Source organism: Neltuma alba, unplaced genomic scaffold (assembly GCF_004799145.2).
Source record: "Neltuma alba isolate B1F8T4 unplaced genomic scaffold, ASM479914v2 tig00011557_pilon, whole genome shotgun sequence".
Taxonomy (NCBI): domain Eukaryota; kingdom Viridiplantae; phylum Streptophyta; class Magnoliopsida; order Fabales; family Fabaceae; genus Neltuma; species Neltuma alba.
This window is the reverse complement of record NW_021636216.1, coordinates 705,108-722,760: the sequence shown is the minus strand read 5'-3', so window position 1 is coordinate 722,760 and position 17,653 is coordinate 705,108. Positions and strand designations below refer to the sequence as shown.

At 33.1% G+C, this 17,653-nt stretch overlaps 1 pseudogene; it reads right to left on the bottom strand.

Annotated features, from left to right (window-relative positions):
• Positions 1-258: 258 nt before the first annotated feature.
• LOC114714945 (monocopper oxidase-like protein SKS1) lies at positions 259-6,057 on the bottom strand (annotated as a pseudogene).
• Positions 6,058-17,653: the final 11,596 nt, after the last annotated feature.

The window sequence follows — 17,653 nt, the reverse complement described above, 5'->3', positions numbered from 1 at the left end:
TCTAAATCTAAATTATATATATAATGCCAATAAAAAATGAGTTACGTTCTTACATAGACAACAAAATCATTAAAAAAGACGTCAATGTGATAGTGTCTAAGTATCCTCTAAACAGAACTATCGGCGAATAAGAATATGAGTTTTGGTTCCTACAGGTAAACAAAGAAGCAAAATTAAAAGAAAAAAAAGAAAAAGAAAAAAAAATGATACATAAGACTCGGTACAATCTTTTGCAAGCATGAGGGAAGGCACTTACTTTTACAGAAAATTGAGGGGGCCACAATATAGAACATTATCTGGCGCAGCCATCTCTGTATCACCATTTTCTTCAGGATTCACAATCCTCAAATATGTTTCTTGTCCTAGGCACCACCTATCCAGGTTGTTTGCTCTTAGGTTCCATGATCCAACATTGTTAAGAGAAATCAGGATTGCTATCCATCCACTAGAATAAACCTACAAAGCCAATAAAAATATGAAATTTAAGATCTTCAACCTCACAAACTAATGTTAAAGCAAGGCTCTTTTGCACTTTCCTATTGAAATGAATTTAGCAGCGTCAAAAAAGATAACTTTTGCTATATCTAGTATACCTTGCTAAGAAATTCAACTTATATAGTGAATAAAATACTCAAGAAGAAAGTTTCTTGTTCAACTCAGTTAACAAAGAATTAGCCCAAATTTCTTCTAACTTGCATCGAAGTTGAGAAATTTAATATCAAATGTCAGCTAATGATAATTGCTTGACCCAAAGAAAAGAAAAGGTTTAATGACATTCTAGTAGTGAAGGCACACCTGAATTGAGCTACGAGAAATCGCATCCAACTTATTGTATTGATTCCTGGAATCTTCTGACCAATTACCATAAGCCATCCTGCATTCAAAAAAAATTCTTCAAATGATATAACAACAGAATATAATATTACACTCAAGCACATAAGGGTAGGCTTCTATAAAGTAACAACATTTGAAGGATTCCTACCCAACTACAAAAGCTGAATAGCCGTCCAAACAAAAACTCTACATTGTGGTGTCATTGTTTTGCAGCACGATTTCAATAAACCCCTTATAAGTAGCATTAATCATAGATATGTCCATTAACGGAGGCTTATTCAAAGGCTTACTGGGAAAATCAAGCTTATAAACTCCTGTCAAGTTATGCTGGTTAGCTAGCCGGAATGGTATTTTTGGCTTAACAAATGAAATCCCATTAATGACAGCGCGAACTTCTCCATTGATTGTCAATGGTGGCAGAATCTTTAACACATAATTGTTGGTTATGTTGATGGAGCCATAATGATAGGATCCTTGAGGATTGGGATGATCTCCGCTAGCAGAAGTATTTTGCTTGATCAACAATACAAATAATTTATTGAAAATACTCAAGTAAAGAATGGAATCATAAAGAAAGAAAAATGTAGTAAAGAACCAATTGGCTTTCTTGTTATATTTGCAGCTATGCAACAAAACTAAACTATGATATTAATTTGTTCATATGTCACTATAGAAGCACATGATAAATGGATATTTACATTCTAGGGTACCTTGATAACATTGTTCAAGATGTTAAGACAAAAGAACACCTAATATTCTAAGAACAAAGGAAAATTGAACTGAAGAGCCGCAATCATTGTAAGAGAAGATGTTATCAAATTCTAACATACCTCACACTTCGTGCTTGATTCACTGATTCCTCTTTGTAGTAGACATCATTTGGGGGGTCTGGCAAAGGACTAGTAGCAGGTCCCTTGGAATTACAATAATGTAGGATCGCTACCCCAATGACCCTTTGCCATAATGATCTATTCACAAACCTAGCACTTGCTACTATATAGTAGTTTGAACTCACATTTTGGTCCATAGAAACCAGAAAAGAGTAAGACTGCCCAACATGCATATCACATTGGGAATAATTTGCTTGAACTGTATAATAACCCTCTGTTTCTGCCAGCAATAGACTATTATTCTGTATCCTAAAGCTCAAGCTAGTTGACATCCCCACATTGTGCACGCGAATTCTGTATGTCTTGCCTACCAAATTTGTTTGTGCTTTTGATCAGGTTTCAAAGTGTCCAGCCCAAATCTTATTGACATAATAGAATGCTAGAAATAAACCTTATTAATAAGCACTAATTCTTTACAAAAAGGTACCAAGGTCATATTCATTATGCTAATTTTAGTACCAAATACAACACTGCACTTCAAATCATAGTTAAAGATTAAATATCTTGTCATGTCTCACATTATTTAATATCCTACACCATATCAGTTCTGGTTTGTTGGAAATTGTGCCCTAGGGGCCAATCATTGTGTTATGAACATTGTTGATTTATGAATTTCTTAATTATGTTATCATATTATTTGCATGTTTACTATGATGACTATCCTTGGATAACTCATGATCTTATCCTAAATGTCCCTAGTCAGTCATCTATGTGGGAGCAGAGATAAAATAAGACCAGTATGACTTTGAAGATGTATAGAGATATAAATCAAAGTCATAGGCACATGTAAGAGTACAAGGTGTTGGACCGACCCACTATGAGAGAGTTGCATGGGTTAAGTCATAAGCTTCTCTCATATACAAACCATGTCACTATGCCCTTTGACCTGAGATCATCATGGATTCCTACATGAGAAACACTCAGCTTTGACCTAGTCAAAAGTCACTTTTGACCGAGTGATCATAAAGACTATGTTCAGGCTTAATGGTTTTTCATATGGAGAAATGTGAATGGTCAAGATGGAATTTGTCCCTCACATTCGTAGAGAGATATTACTGGGCCTCTCGATGAGTGAGTCTGAGAAATGTATGGCCATACTATAATGGAAAGGTAGTTCCATTTCTATACTCAGACTACTCAGCGATCGAGAAAGTAACGGTCAGGAATAGGAGGATGACGTTCTCCATGCCTCATCCATGACCAAAATGTCGTGTGACAAAAGGAATATGATATGGTTGTATGAAAGGTTACATCGTTCATCGATCCTCATATGATTTGGGTAGTCGTGATGTCTTGCTGGAAACCGCTTACGACTTGTGAGTCATTATAGTAAATGGCTCACTGCCAACTTCATATGAGCCTATAGGGTCGCACACAAAATAACCCAACATGAGCTATGATATCCAGATTCATTGAATCTAAGATATGTCCAGATTCAATGAATAATCTAGGGTGGACGTGTATATATATATATATATATATAAATTCGCGTGTATATATATATTATATGATATAAGAGATATTTATAAGATTTGATTTATAAGGATAAATTAAATCTATATCATTTTTAAATTGATAAGGTATAATATAATATCTCAAATTTGATTTATTAGAATAGATCAAATATAATTTCGTCATATCTTTATTTTGAATTAAATGAATAAGTGAATTAAATCTGTAGGACGGATTTAATATATAAACTGTATTTATTTAATTGATTTCTTATCAGATTGCGCAATATATGATATTGTATTAATTTCGGAATTAATTTAGGAGCTAGGGTTTTGTGTGTGTGTGAGTGCAAAAGGTTTGCAGATAAGAAACGGCCAAAATAGAGACGGTGAGGACGGATTCTCAAAAAAAAAAAAACCCTAGAAGGACAAGAGGCGCTAGCACGTCGTTCGTGATTGGAACGTTGTTCGTGTGGATACCAGTAGAGGAAGCCGATCTGAGTTGTCGACTTCTCACGAACAAAATGAGAGCATAGGCATCCCGAATGTCGAAATCCCCGAGCCACCAACGATTCGAATACCGTAGGTAACACCTCTTACTACTTGACTTAAACACAATTGGTAGATCTGGGCAAGGGATTGGAAAATTTTAAAGTTATTTTCCGCTGCGTGTCTTTCAATTTCTTACATGGTTGTCATAGAGAAAAAAAACTTTAGGGAAAATGAGAAAAAACATTTTAAATTCCCAATTAGGAAATGAAACAGTGGGGATACATTGGAGTCTATTGCCAAAAAATACAAAAGAGAGAAAAAAAGCAAAAGAAAGTGTGACAACTTACAGTGAGAAATGTATTGGTAAAATAATGTACTCAAGAAAGCAATTGAAGCCATTAAAAATGACGAAGCTACGGTAGACATGAAAAGGCTACACAAAACCAATGGACAGTAGCATGGAGAGACAAACTATCTTCTCAAGTACCATGGAGAGAGAGGACAATACCTGGATCAACATTAATAGTTTCATATTGGATGCCATCAAGTATCAAAGTGGTGTTGTATCGGTAAGGTCCTTTACCATTGATAAGAACTCCATCTGGTACGCCACGGTCTTGGCCATTATCAAGTATTGTTCTCAGGGCCTAAATTAAAGGGAAGCATTTTAGTAAATAATCAATAAGCATTTAATAGAACATACACTATATTAAAAATTTAAAGCAATAAAAATCATTGAAACAGTTACTAACCATGTGGTTTTGTGCATACCAGTCACCAATAATAAGAACAATATCCCCATCAGGCTGCGCGAAAGAATTGGGATAACCTCCCTATTATTGATGACAAAGGGATCAAAACCACCAGAGGCTCTTTGGAAATTAAGAGAAGGGAAGAAAAAGAAGCTCCCATTCTGATCCTTAACTTGAAATTGGTATGTCCAATTCAATTTGGGAGGAATAGGGCAATTTGTGCCAAGAACACCATCTTGCCATGCATTTCTTCACATTTGAACCCCAGACCTAGCGTAGACATTTGCCATGACGTTTAACTTTAAACATGTTAACCAAGAACAATGAAGTACTAACCAGAATATATTAAACATGTATAAATATCATGCATAACAGGGTGCTTCCATGTATTTAAATATTATATATTTTGTTGTTATGGGGATAGTATTATCATGTGTGTCAGCATTAACATCAGTGCTTCTTAAACTAGAGAGAGTAGAAGCATAAGAATCGTAATTTTTGGTACTAACCAAGTAATAAGCAGATCTTCATCCAATTCATTCAGCACATTCACAACTACATTGTTACTAGTAGTAACAATTATAAGAGGGCCTGGAAACTTGTCCTTGATAGCAATAACCTGGAATAAAATTGTATTGAACAGTGGAGTCAGACAATGTTCAAAGGGCACTGTACAGTTTAAGAAATCAGCGGGAAGGAAAAAAGGAATCTTTGGATTGTAGAACTGATATAATCAGAGAAAACATACAAAAAGATATGAAAAAACGTCGCGGAATAATAAATATAAAATATCAATGACATATCCAGCAATGCATGCACTGATTTTAGATTTCTAAAGTTTTCAAAACACTTTTTTTGTTTTCTTATGAAAGACACAATTGAGTTGAAATTTAACATTTTTTATGATCAAAATTTAACATTTTAAAAAAAGACTAAGCGTACTGTTTCAATCTTGAAAAATAATATTTCCTGTCTTTTCCTTCTTGAAAAATGAAGGCCTCTGAACGCCCTTATGAGTTTCAATCTTGCAAAGATCACGTAAAATTAATAACTTTGTTAGCCTACTCGGTTTCAACGATGCTCAAAAGGCACCAACTTGATACTCATAAGCCATTGTCTTGTTGAGCCAGGTCGATATTATGAATTAAACTAAAAAGTCAAGCAAGGAAAACGGAAAAACGCGAAAGAATGTAGCGAAATGATTCTATGGTGAGACAAACTAATAGCAGTAGACAGGCTAATGATTCCACTCCAAGAACGGTGAAATTCAAACTATCCATTATACCATTCAAATACATACATTCTTTAACAGGTAACAAATGACAAAATTTGAAAAGAAAGTTAAATGCAACGAAGAGGTGCTAGAATCGTATAATCAATTTCCCACCCAAAGAATGCACGCGTATTCAGAAGAATCATTAGCGAAATGCAAATTACTATTATCATCAACGACGATGAAGATGACGAAGCAAGTTCAAAGAAAAAGAAAGAACAGACTTGTTGAAGAACATCGAGGGGAGAGGCGGTGATGTAAGAGACCCGAAGCTCAGTGAAGACCATTGGGTCGCTAGCGAAACAAATGAATGAGAGGACAGCAAAATGCAGTAACAGCGAGAGTGAGAAGAGGGAGAAAGCCATTTTCATGAACTTGCAAGAGTGAAAATTAACGCGGAAGAGGGACGAGGAAGGAGGAAATTGAGAGGGGGAGAGAGAGAGAGAGATAGGCGTGTGTGTGCGTGACAAATGATTAGATATTCAGACTTTCTAAAGAAAAAACTTGTTAACATATTATAAATTTTATTAATTTGATTATGTTATAAAATTTTAAGTATTTTTTTGGATTCTCTCTTGTATTATTGTTTCATCACATTTATTAAAAAATATTTATTTAGGTTTTTGAAATAGCTAAAAAAAAACTTAGAAAAACATATTTTTAATAGGTTAATGTATAAAATTGTCTCGAAAGTTTTTACTTAAAATGTCAAATACCTAAATTTTTTTCATATATAAATTTACGCCAAAAATTTAAAATTATCACAATCCTGTGATATATCATTAAAAACTTAATGTTAACGTTTTAAAATAATAGCATTGATTATTAACATTTTTAATTGTCAGAGATAAAATTGTTATGATTTAAAAATTTTAGGACAAATTTATACTTAAAAAAATCTTTTAAATACCCAGCATTTTTGAGTAAAAATTCCTAGACAAATTTGCACTTTATCGATTTTTTTCATTGTATAATAATAAATTATGTACATTAATTAAATTAATTTAAATTATTTTGTCCTGAAATTTTTCACCAAAAGTCATATATTTAGAATATTTATGCCACTCTATATATATATATATATATATATATATATATATATTAATCAAACTGGATTATGCCACCCTATTTTAACAGACCAACCGTTAGTACAGCTCTACCGACATAACTTTGCCACGTAGGATCTATTATTTCACATAATATGCCACATCATAAGAAAAATTTAAGAAAAATGCCAATACGAAACATGCCTTGATCCTTTCTTCAGCTTCAACGACAATCTTCGTCTTCTTCTTCCCTAATCCCTTTCTTCAAAGTCAGCGACGCTCATTCTTGCCTTTTATCTTCACACCTTCTTCCTTTTCTTTGAAATTGTTTCGTTTTTCACATAAAAGATTTGAAGATAGATTCTGACCTCAAAGGTGGAGTTTGTAATCAACAATCGAAAGGGTTCTTCTATTTGGTGGTAAGCTACAAGGTGGAGTCTGAAATCAATTATTGATGGAGTCGTAGAAGCAAGAGGAGCGCCGTCGCCGCCGACATCCACTTTTCCTATGCCGTTTGCTGAAGAAACAACAACCCAGGTGAGAGTATTACAACTTCCAAGTCTAGCTTCGAAAATTTGCTGAAGAAACGGGGGAAAAAAAATTTAGATTTTGAGAATTTCTGGATTCACATTCATCTTTTTGCTGTTCATGCTCCTGTTCTGTTCTCTGCGTGTGTGTTTTTTTAAAAATATTTCTGGGTTTAAATCAATCCAATCGGAAAATCTACCAAGAGGATATTTAGATAACTCAAAAGTATTTTTTAAAATATTTTTTTTATAAATCGAGACAAATTTTTTTATATATTTATTTACTTCGTATATTATAAAAGTATTTTTAAAAACATGATTTCTATTCAAACACTCCTTTAATACAGCTAAGAGCAAAGGTGCAAAGATTGTTGAGGAAAGTGAAAACAACTCAAGGGCATGTTTGGTTGTACTCCAAGGCGAAGCTGCATATGATTATTGGGTGAATTACAATGAGATCAACTATTACTAAAAAGTTTTAATAATAACCTAAACATGTAATAATAAGTTTAAAAAAATAATAATTTTAGAATTTTTTTTGTAATTATTTTTTTTGAAACTTCATTATAATTTTTTCAAGATCATTTGATGCTCCTCTATCCATGCTTGCCATATGATTTGTTGACTAATCATTTGGAGACCGTAGATTCATGAAAAGAATGAGAGAATTAAAGTTGTTTGATAAAACCCATTCGGGGAATGTCTGGAAAAATATAAAAATATTCTTAAAAAAATATTTTGTCGTAAATTGAGACTAAATTTTTTATATATTTATTTTGCACACTGTAAAATTACTTATAAAATTAAAGTTTGGCTTTTACCCAAATACTTTGTTAAGCTATGTTTTTCTTCGTCTCATATTGTTCATGAAATTGAGGGAGTTAGTACAATAAGACGCAAATTTGTAAATAAAAAATAGTATTCACCAAAAAAATAAGAAACAAAAAATTGTTTGATATAAATTTTAATTAAAAATAATATTTAGATTTAAATATATATTTTCAAAATATATGGACAGTTTGTATAATGAAGATAAAATGTAAAAAAAAAATTAGGGTGTTTTGTTTTTTAATTAAATTGGGATTTTCCGGAGAAAAAAATATAGGTGCAGTAACAGTGAAGAAGCTATAACGGCCAAATCAAAAATTTACTGGTTTATTTTTTATTTTCTTTTTTTAAGTTAATATTATCTTTAATTTTTGAAATTTAACTTCATTTTAGTTTTGGTTCCAAAATTTTAAAATAATAATTTTGGTCACTGAAATTTGATTTCATTTTAGTTCTGATTCATAAAATTTTAGAGACAAAAAAAATTTAAGATAATCAAAATGAAGTTAAATTTTAAAGACCAAAATCACTGATTTTGAATTTGAAGAATCATAATCAAAATGAGATTAAATTTTAAACCAAAAATGATAAGATCAAAGAACTAACGGTAGTATTAATCGGTTTTTTTAGCCCCTCTCCCTCCTCTCTCTGTGGACCTCACGAAAACCCAACTTAGTTTGCTGGTTTAACCAGTTTTTTCCTCCCTCTCACATGTGTGTGTCTCAGTCTCAACGTCCTTCATCTTCTGCAACCAAGTTTCTGTTGACAACACCTGCAAAAATAATAAAAAATATGGTTCGAGTCGTGTCTAAAGACACTGTCCTTAAGAGTTATTTCGCCACACAGGTTAAAATCAAAGGCGGCACTCCCCAGGATTAAACGAACCCTTTTTGCATGGAGTAAGGTGACAGAACAGTAGAAATTTAAAATTCAGAAGAAGAAAGAGAGGAGAAGAGCTTGGAGGTAGAACTGGACACACACTGACCATACACCACACATTGCCTTTTATAGGCAGATAACATGTGACCGTTGGGCTGCCATAATGCTGATTTAATATGATTTTAATGTCAATTAAAAGAGCGGTTTTAAAATAATTACTTAAGGTGAATTAAATCATTTTAAAGCCATTAAATCTGGTTAATGAAAGAATAAAACTGACTAATGAAAACACATAAATGCTTCAACGGTCATCTCTAACGGTCAGTTTTAAAGATTCCTCTTCTCAGCTATTGTATTATTTCATGCTCACATCTTAGTAAACACTAAGGTTTTCTTAATCTTGAGTAGTATGAGACTTCTTTTGACACACTCACACTAAAACTCCAAAAATCCCCCACGTGTCAAAAGGAGCATTATCATCTGAGTTACATACATGGGTATAACCATTTCAAATCTGGTGTCTTTCGAACTATGAACCACACCTAGACTAATAGCACTTAGTACACAAAGATGTCAGTGAAGCCTGCTTCTATGAACCAACAACTCTTGGTGTGTACTAGAAGCATTAAGAGTCAAATTATACCCTCACAATTTCCGCTGTTAATGGCGGTTTTGTGTGTTATGATGGCCATGCGCGTGCCCAGTTCTTAATGAATGCTCTAGAGATTTCGCCACGATTTCATAGGAGCGGCCTTGCTCCACATTCGTGGAGGTGATTTCATTAAGCGTACCTACAATGAGCATACCATCCCGTAGGATTATGAAATCATTAAGAGCTTTGCTTAGCCTCGCCAAGAAATGCATTCTAGCACTTTCTCACATCATAAGAAGGGACTATGAATTTATAATAGTGCTCGCAGAACTAACAGACGACTTGTTTTTCCCATTTGAACCTTCTTCATGGGGTCTCCAATCATAGGTTGGGTTTCTATCGTTGTTAATTTCATGTTGGCTTGAGTCTCATTCCCCTCGATGTCTCTAAAGTCTGTTTCTTTCCCAAAGTTTTCATTAACGAATCCGCTTGGTCCACTTTTGACCTCACAAAATGAATTGAGATAACTTTACAATTTTTAAGCTAGCTTATTTACATAGTATCTTAAACGATATGTACTTGCATCATTGTTTCCTCTACAATGATTATTGCCATTTGGCAATCACAAATCATCAACACTAAGTGTTGGTTTTACACCAAAATATTTGCTGAGAAGTTTTCAACAACTTAGCCTTCAATCACCATTAAAGATGAATGATCACCAGTGGATTTTCTCATATAACTTGAAATTCAATTAACATCCGTGTATTTTAATGCACTGGGAATCCATCGCACAAGATACCAGCATTTACGGTACTCCTCGATATTTAATTTCCCTCATAGGACTTCATTTAAACATATGCTCAATCTTACAACACATGTTTCGTCACTGGAACTAATTTAATTTAATACAACAAATTCTCAAAAATTTATACATATACAGATTGAGCTATACAATTATCTCAAACAAAGTATCATAGAAATATTCACATATTAGCTTTTAGGTACAATCTCTGGAAACACTTCTCAACTTGAGAGATTTTGTCACTATCTTTATTATTTAAACACTCAAAAATACATTTGTTTCATGTATGCTTCTGTTTAAATTTCAAAGCTAAAAAGCATGATATTTCATATCCACATTAAAATTCAATACTCATAATTGTTATACATACTCATGCATATTTGTACCAAGATAATTTATTTATCCACAAATAATGATGTTATGAAAATTAAAGCACATTTATTTCTACACAAAATAAATGATTTAATTTTCAAGCCACAAAAACTTGATAATTCACAAAATTTGCCCTCAATAGCAAATAACAAAGCCTCCATTGTTTTTTTTTAATCACAGCATACATATTGAGATTTGTAAGATAAGGTTAACACAATTAAATATATTTTTCTCCATGAATATTTTTTTTAAAAAGTACCTCATATTTCAAGCACCCCCACACTTTCAAATATCTCATTTATATAGAAAAATTATTTTCATACCTCATCAATAATCTCATCAATGACAATTCTAATTAAGTTAGAATGAAAAGAAAATATCATTCTGATTTCACAAAAATGTCACAAAATCTCCAAAGTTAAAATATCGGCAACACAACTATATGGCTATTTACAATATGCAAATTGTACCATCCCCTTAGTTATATTCTCTTTTTAAATTAAATCAATGTGTGCACTGAAACACGATTTTTTTCCGGCCCATTTAAATATTTTGTATATTAGTCAAATATTTCCCAGTATCACTAAAACAACAATGCATGTCTTCATGCCACTTCTAAATGATTCATCATTTTTGAATACAAACGTAGACATCTTGTCATCAATGTCTATATAACCGGAAGTCTTTCATGATGAAAAATAAACAAATAAATGACAATGATTTCGTATGCAATGATCCGAACGACACCATAGAGTATCAGTTACTACAAAACTAAATTTTCTTCTAGAGGACTAACGGCAACATATCTAACGAATATTATTGAAATCAATTTAATGTATTCATCCATCAAAAGCAATTGAACCTCCAAGACTTCAACGGAAGGAACTAAATTCCCCAATGAATCATACTCATCAACATATATAAGGCAATAAAACCTCCAACCTCCAACGTCAATAATATTTTAAGTGTGGAGGTTATGAAAATTAATGTAATTTAATAGTATCTTTTAAGATAACCATTAAACTTCCAACAAGACAACCATGAAACCATCATGCCATGAACGCCAAAGTGATCATTAATGAACAAAATATATACCGGAAAACTTCATCGTTTATTTGTTTTTACATTCCATAATCATAATATTTAATTTTTATCAAAATTGCCATCACCGCCACAATTACTAACGCATTTTCCAAAGATGTAAGGAGCTATTTTATAATATTATTTTTCCTTATTAAAAACTGATTAAGTCCAACACTGTTCACATCCACTTAGGCAATTCTTGTTACTCACCAAATGTCAATAATGGTTACATGATCACCCAGTATTTTATTGCCAAAACCGAAAAACAACTTTGATTATATTCCTCACAGTCACAGACATATCATTAAAGTCAATCAATGTATTCATTATCCAAAACCGATAAAATCGTACAAATAATCATCAATATTGTTGTTGGCACCATTCAATACTCCAGCGATTAATATGCTTTTAGAGTATTGGTAATTTATATAACGGAGACATATAATAAGCCAACGTATGAAACCGTCCTGCTTTCCAAAGGGAAAAAAAGACTTTAAAAATATACTCCTCCGGTCTTTATTATAAGACCCAATTTGACTTTTATTTGGTCCTAATTATAAGATCCAATCCATTTCTCTTTTATATTTATGTATTTTTTTCCAAGATAATCCTTCTAATATGATAGTTTTAGCCAATATACTTAATTAGCAAGGATATTTTAGGAATGACAACACTTATTTATTATAAATAACCAACTTAACTTACTTCCTTAATCTCCTCAAATAAGTCAATTGGGTCTTATAATTAGGACCAGGAGTAGTATTTATAACAATCACGAAGACTTATTAAGCATTTGTGCTATGAAGCCACCTTAATAATCATATTTACTAACCATGATAAAGATCTCGTATCATTCAAACATACATATATATATATATATATATATATTAATACACACACACATATGAACACTATCATAGAGGCAAGTTTCAAGATAGAGACACACCTGCCTAGCAATCATTTGTCGACCTCTCTCTGATGATCTAAGAATTCTCAAAGCATAAGATTCACATGTGGACAGGTATGTGGTCTCACAAAGATTAAGACGAATCTGGTAGGAGGGAAAATTCGGCACTTAACCATGGTAGTAATAATCACAGCCCACCATGAGCATCACTTCATTTTAATGTGCTTTCACCAGTCACCGTGAATGGCATAGGCCATACCCCTCTTCTCCAATATCATCAAACCTGTAACATCTCGTCACTTTGTGTTCACACCCACCAATGTCCACATCTCCTCATATACACCAACCAAATGAATTGGAGCTCCGATATGTGAGCTAAACCTCAATGCTCTAGTCATCTTTGGCCTTTACAGTGAAACGTCCTGTCTTTAACCCTCAGAACACGTATTCGTAAGCGTTATGGTTCAAGCAGATCACGACACAAGCCTGTGGATTAAAATTTCAACATAATTACTCAGGTTACTATTTATTGTTTAATTTTCAGATTACAGATCCAACTTCAAAAATTCATAACTAATTCCATAAAAATCATATTGGGGTGTTCTAAAATTATACAAAAAGCTATTTCAATGGTCTTTAAGGAAAAAATATCCAATTAGACTTATCTTTGTCCAATTCATACAGTTTAATCAATAAATATTACTGTTTATTTTGTAAAATCTGAAACTTTCAAATTCTGTGCCTCAATTTTGGAAATTCGTATCTCCTTGTGTACACATCCAATTGAGGTGATATACCTCTCATTTTAAAGCTTGGGATGTGTACTATGAGTCTGCCAAATTTTGTGACTTAACTCATTTGTTTGATAGGTCAAACTGAAGCTACAAACTCACTGCTCCAGGACCTACGTTTTATCTTTAATATCTCTTTACTTTAATTCTTTTTAGTCTTTTGGCATACATAACATGGGCTTACTCTTTCCTATTCATGCTCATACACTTTCATTCATGCCATAACTATTATAATTAATTACATGGCATTATTGGCATCCACAACATAAATTATATAATAGGAGAATTACACATTGAATAATAATATCATTCATCAACATGAACAATTCTCCACTTTTTTCTCCTTGCTTCTCATGCCATTATTGCCCATTGATGATTGACCTAAATAGTTGGTTAGGGACGGGTGAGATTCAGAAAAATCTCAGTAGCAAACAATACCATATTAATCATGCTAGATGGATGCTAATGCACTACACGTAACTTGTTTATTCTCTTGTTAATTAGTGGCATATTAGCATGCTCAAAGCTAACTTCTTGATGCATGGCTATGGAAACATAATCTACTCATCATGAATAGCAATTACAGCAGCTAAAACATGTCACATTAACATTCAAACAACATGTACATAGCGACACACAAGCATACAACATCAAGCAATGACAATAGGTAAGTTCAATACCTTGCACCTCAAGCTTTACTCTTACTTTTTCTTTGACTGCCTTTACTTTCCAACCATGTGGCCATTTGATTAACATCACCAAACATCCTCTTGGATGTTCCAAAGGTCCTAAATATAGTCACAATAATCATACAATCTATTAGGACCACTAGATTATATAAAGTTCAAGACTAGCTTTCTTGAACCCCAACCCTTTCTCTTGGTTTTAGAGTTTTCTTTCTAACTTTTATAATATAAATCTCATCATTTCCCATCCTTAAGATCCATTTCTTGTCAATTAGGACCACTTTAGATCATCTTAGATTCAAGAAGATCAAATCTGAAAATTTTGCTTCGCAGATACTGTTCACACAGAAATTCCAGAATTTTTGCTCAACTTTGAAAATTCATAATTAATTCTAAAAAAATCAAAACTGAGTGGTTCCTAGTCTCACTGAAATTTCCTTAAGTTCTCTTTAAAGAAAAAATAGTTTCAGGAACCAATTCTATTCTGAAAAATACCATAATTGTACGGAATTTTGCAGCTCTTCCAAAGGTTAAACACTGTTTCCAGATTTCAAACCTTAACTTTGAAAAATCACCATAAATCGTACACATATCCAAATGAAGTGTTCTACCCATGAATTTAAAACTGATAGAGTGTACTTTAACCATGCCAAATTTTAGAATCATATACAAAGAGTAACTTATTCGAAATAGGCATCAAATCGGATGCTACAACCATTACATACCTTGATCTTGAAGCTTGAATCTTGTTCCTTCTTCTTGGCCTTCACCCCTATGTTTTTCTCTCTAAATTTTGGTAGATTTTTCCCTTTGAAAATGGCTGCCAAAATGCTCTTCCAATGTGGGGTATTTATAGCCAAAACTTTGGCTTGAATGGACTAAAATGCCCTTGGTGGCTAATAGAAAGGGTAAAGGCAATTTTAAAACTCTAAGTTGACTCGTTGCATCATCTTCTTGCATCATCCTTACCTCATTATTCTAGAAGGTGCTAGGTGTCATAAAAGTGGTGGAGGAGAAGGGAGATTAGATTTTAGCCATTGGATCAAAACTTGTTCCCTAAGTTTCCTTTTATTTTACTTGACTCACGTTTCTCTGGCTTTCTTTATGGTCTTCTGGAGCTCAGAAAATTCTTCTGTCTACTCCATAAATTCTCTTTAATTCTAGAGAGTATCTATGAATTTTCTTAGGCCATAACACTTCCTTTAAGCCTTGTATAAAAAGTTATTTACTAAAATGCTCTTTTATCGGCATAATCAGCTTTTTAATTTATTAAAGCCATTCCACTAGCCTTTTAATTGCTGGACTAATTTTATAAATTAATATAACCTTTCAACCATTTAATCTCATTTTTGTATACATTTTTGAGGTCTCTTACTATTTCAAATAATTACCTCAAACGGTATACTTTTTACCGGCCATAACCTCATAAATTCTATTTAAGTTACCTTAGGGGTATTTTCATCTTTCTCTTCACAGAAGAGCCTTAGAATATTATTTCTCATTTTCTAGGATTTTCTTAGAATTCTCTGTATACTCTTCCATTTTTATCTCTGTTGGTTATAACTTTCTGAATTTACAGTTTAGTCCCTGCTTAGACTTAACTTCATACAATCCTCTCTTTGAGGTTTTTAACTTAACCCTTGGCCTGTATCTAGCCTCTTTTCTCTTTTTGGGCCTTCAAGACTTTACTGGAGTCTCTAACTTGATTATACTTGAGCCCCTGAAAACTTTTACTTTGCAGTTTAGTCCCTAAAACTGCTTTGACTTCCTTCTCATTTTTAGGACTTCTGCTCAAAAAGGGTCTAGTAGCCTATCCAATTTAGACTATTTCTGATACTTCTAGACCTAAAAGTTGGGATGTTACATACGGTACTAGAGGTTCATCCCTTTCCATCTCAATCCTACAAGAGAGATGAAGAGCAGCCTATTGGCCAATTTCTTCATTGTGAGGTCTCAGAAGTATCTTGAACTGATGCTTAAAACATAAGATATAACTCATCAACGTTCCTCTCACACAAGGGAACAACCAAATTCATATAAAATAAAATTTTTAAATTAGGACAAAGCTTAGAGGCTTCCCTATATGATCACTTCGTTGTTGATGGGTGCTAAAACAACTAACTCTGTGATTGAGTGGTATCTTTAGTGTGACCTAACTCTTAAGATTGTTGACAACACCTGCAAAAATAATAAAAATAATATGGTTCGAGTCGTGTCTAAAAACACTGTCCTTAAGAGTTATTCCGCCACACAGGTTAGAATAAAAGGCGGCACTCCCCAGGATTAAACGAACCCTTCTTGCACGGAGCAATGTGACAAAACAGCAGAAATTTAAAACTCAGAAGAAGAGAGACAGGAGAAGAGTTTGGAGGTAGAACTCGACACACACTGACCATACACCACACATTGCCTTTTATAGGCAGATAATATGTGATCGTTGGGCTGCCATAATGCTGATTTAATATGATTTTAATGTCAATTAAAAGAGCGGTTTTAAAATAATTACTTAAGGTGAATTAAATCATTTTAAAGCCATTAAATCTGGTTAATGAAAGAATAAAACTGACTAATAAAAACACTTAAATGCTTCAATGGTCATCTCTAACGGTCAGTTCTAAAGACTCCTATTCTCAGCTATTGTATTATCTCATGCTCACATCTTAGTAAACAATAAGGTTTTCTCAATCTTGAGTAGTATGAGACTTCTTTTGACACACTCACACTAAAACTCCAACAGTTTCATCCTCATGCTTTGTCCTTTTGTGTGATTCATCCTTCCTCAGAGCTTCGTCATCTTGTATCGGGTAGATTGATGAGGGGGAGAGAAGTCACTTTGTTCTCTTTATGTGCTCGTGTTTTCCAAGAATTCCTTAGCTTTCAATCCCATATTACCAAAGCTTCCCTCTCTTGTTTGTCTCATCTTCTCCTTGTTTATGTAAAACCCTCTGCCTTTGATCGGAATTGGTTATTCATGGTTGATTTCGCTGCTGAGCTTTGTTTCACTTGGCTGCTCTTAATTTGTGTTGTTTTTCAAGGCCTTGACTTTTGCCGTTTCAAGATTTGAGTAAGGGAGAATTACAATGAGGTTAAAAAAAAATTAACTACAAAAAAATCTCAATAATAAATTAAAAGTTATCATTTACCATTCTAAAACTTATCATTATAGCTGCTTAGTTGTTATTAAGACTTGTTAGTAATCATTTTTTTTTATATATAGATTTTATTACAATTCTCCCTTTGAGTAACTCCGCTCTTTTGCCTTGACGTTTCCCTTTATTGGTTCCCCTGGTTTTGTCTCTTTCTTCGTTGCTAATTCTCTTAATCGAAACTCGTGAGGCATAAGATTGTTCTTGACTTGTATGAGATTAGTATGTGTGATTATGGAACCAGTTATGGCGACAAATGTCCTTCATTCATATGTCATGACCCTTTCACTTTTTTCATT